This window comes from Vulpes vulpes, chromosome 9 (genome assembly GCF_048418805.1).
Source record: "Vulpes vulpes isolate BD-2025 chromosome 9, VulVul3, whole genome shotgun sequence".
In the NCBI taxonomy this organism is placed as follows: domain Eukaryota; kingdom Metazoa; phylum Chordata; class Mammalia; order Carnivora; family Canidae; genus Vulpes; species Vulpes vulpes.
In genome coordinates this window covers 34,740,716-34,744,233 of record NC_132788.1, presented here as the reverse complement: position 1 = coordinate 34,744,233, position 3,518 = coordinate 34,740,716, and positions in this window count along the sequence as shown.

The window sequence follows — 3,518 nt, the reverse complement described above, 5'->3', positions numbered from 1 at the left end:
AGAGAAGCCTAAGAAGACATATGATTAAAGGTCATGTGCTTTCCTAGATACAGACCTTGGAATAGAAGATGACATTAGATAAAAACTAAGGAAACCTGGACTTTCATGAGTAATAATATATCGATATTGGTTCATTCATTGTAACAAATGTATCATACGAATGTCAGACTTTAGTATTAGGGAAACTCAGGGTAGGGTATGTGGTAACTCTCTGTACAATCTTTGAAATTTTTCTGTAAATCCAAAAACTGTTTTAAAATAAAAGGTTTATTATTAAAAAAAATAAATAAAAGGACCAAAACCATACATAAGTAGTCTTTCAATTCATCCCCTTGAAGGGCAACATGGGATACTACAGAAGAATGACAGAGTAGTAACCGTATCTCAGGCAAAATGCAGTGCATCCGATGCCAATAGCCAGAAAGTGTAAGGACAAGGAGGCATACTTTTTGATGGCTGCTTCGTGGTGAGACCATTGCTGCGTCCCTTCCCAACTTCACTGGCCATTGCAAGCATACATTTCATCCTCCAAAAAAAGTCCTTGCCTCATCACAACAAAATCCGCAGAAAACATGGAACTGCCAGAGTTGGGCAGCCACTTACATTTTGCACATTGTAGGAACTCTCTATTTGTTGAGATAGTATTTGTAAATCACCTTGCCATATTAAAATATCCATAATGAACAGACATTTCTCCAATGATATACAAACGGCCAACAAGCATATGAAAAGATGTTCAGGGTCATTAGGCATCAGAGAAAAGGAAGGCAAAACCATGATGAGATAATCCCCTAACACCCACAGGATGGCTGTACCTTAAAAAGATAAAGGAAAATAACAGGTGTTGGTGAGGATGTGGAGAAAGTGGAACCATCAGACATTGGTGGAAGGATGGTAAGATGGTGCAGCTACAGTTCGAAATGGGCAGTTCTTCAATAAGTTGGACATAGAATGGCCACATGACCCTGTGGTCCCACTCCTTTTCTGATTTATACTCAAAATAATTGGTAATGAGTGTTTGTCAAAAACTTGCACATGCATGTTCGTAACAGCATCATTCGCAATAAACAAAAGGCATAAACAAGCAAAGTGTCTGTCAACAGAAAAACAGATAAATAAGATGTGGTAAATACACTCATTGAAAGGAATGGAGTACTGACACTGCTCCCACATGGGTGTGCTCTGAAAACATGAACATAAATGAAAGCAGCCAGGCACAAAAGGCCATATATTATATGACCCCCTTTACATGAAACACCCAGAACTGGCAAATCCAGAGAGATAGAAAGCAGATTAGTAGTTAACCAGGGGTTAAGAAATGGGGATTGACTGTTTAATGGGTCCTGGGTTTTCTTTTGGGTGATGAAAATATTATAGAACTAAACGGTAGTGATGGTTGCACAACACTGTGAATGAACTAAATGTCCTATGCATTGCACAATTTAAAATGGTGAGTTTATGTTATATGTTTTTACCATAATTAAAAATCACAAGTGCGCTCCTTAATCTCCATTACTGATTTTACCCATCCCCCACTCACCTCCCCTCTGGTAACCACCAGTTTGTTCTATATAGTGAAGAGTCTGTTTCTACGGGAACCTGGGTGACTCAGTCAGTTAAGAGTCCAGCTCCCTCCCTCTCTCTCTTTTTAAAGATTTTATTTATTTACTTGACAGAGAGAGAGTACAAGCAAGAAGCACAGCAGAGGGAGAGGGGAAGCCGAGCAGGGAGCCCGATGCAGGTCTATCCCAGGACCCTGGGATCATAACCTAAGCCTCATGGAGGCAGCTACTTAACTGACTGAGACATCCAGGTGTCCCAATAAATACGGTTTTTTGGTTTTTTAAAAAGAGTTTGTTTCTAGGTTTGATGTAATGGAAGTGTTGAATCACTATAATGCACACCTGAAACTAACATAACACTGTATATTAACTATACTGGAAATGAAATGAAATACATGAGGAAAAATAAAAACTGATATATTTTTAAAAATCAAAAAGCGAAGAAGATCCATAACTAGCATGTTTCCAAGTATGGTTCTCAGACCACCTATATCAGCAATACTCAAGATAATTGATAAAAATGAAAGTTCCTGGGCTCACCCAAGATCCACAAAAGTAGATTCCCAGGAACCTGTATAGTATCATATTATCCTTTCAACAGCATCTCACATAACTTTTGCACACAGATTTGAAAAATAAAACTAGAAAACTCTTGAGATGGGAACTGTCTCCTCCATGTCCTCAGCCTAATATAAGCCTGCTCAATATAGGCTTTTCTTGTTGCACACAGTTCTCTCCCTTCCAGGTGTCTGATACTATGTCAGTTCCAAGGAAGAGTCCCTGTGCCCTACTTCCACCTTAGACTGTGAGTCTGCACTAGCAGCCAACAGGGAGGAGTATGAGGAGTGGGGGCACTGGTGGGTAGTAGGGGCTGGAGTCTCCTTTGTTCTCTATGTAAAAGCAGGAGAGGTCACTCAGAGAAATTATAGATTTTCAAAAGAGTATCTCACAATCATCCCTCCAAATCTCCTGGTATTACAAAGAAAGATCCACACTCCACAATTTGTGCAGATTAAATTTATGGCTTCTGGAAATCATCATTGAGATACAGAGGGAAGATATCCATCAAATGAGTTTCACGACATTGATTACAACCAGGACTGCAAAAACATAGCTTTTCAGAATCGTGTGATACTGTTAAGTGGACAGACAGTATGACTGTAATCAGCTCTGGAAGGCTTTTCCATGTTTGTCAAACAGCGCACAACCCAGTCAACACTCTAGATGCCTTTGGTTCTCATCAGCGTAAAATCTTTAACTTTCAGTTTTCAAATGAACATCTCAACAAGTCTGTACATTTATATAATCCATATTAAATTTCTGCAGCAATGGGGCCATCTGATAAGTGAAAATCGATTGGGGATTAAACATTAAGAGGTAAATGACAAAGTGAAAAGCCATAGATCATCTGAACAGGAACAGAGATACTTCTGCACAGTGTTGAAATGGACACCTGAGCAAAGGTAACTAACACATTCTCTGTGACTACTTTAGTTCAAAAGTTCTTTCCTGGGAGAGTCCTGGTACAACTTCCATTGGTCCAGAATATAAATGCCCAAACACAGTGCTGCGTGGAACCAGCTATAAGGAGTGGGAATGTGGACAGTCATGCTCTAGGAACAAAAGCCATTTCCAGGATTATCTGCTATATTGCTTGGGTTTTGCCAAGCAATATGCAAATACTCATGGAGCAGCATCTACTATGCGCAAAGTACTTTACCTAGTGTTGTTGGTGGGAATGCAAAAAGGCTTAACCTGTTTATAATTCCCAAAGAGGTTTACAGTCTGCTATTATAATTGAATTATGTTACTATGCAAACACAGGTACATTTGTTTGAGGGGAATGATGGAGAGACCAGGAAAGAGGGCAGGAGAGGACCAGCCAGACCTTAAGCTGATGGAACATTCAAGGGACAGGCTACATGAAGACAGCAAGTATGTCTAATGAAAAAGCCT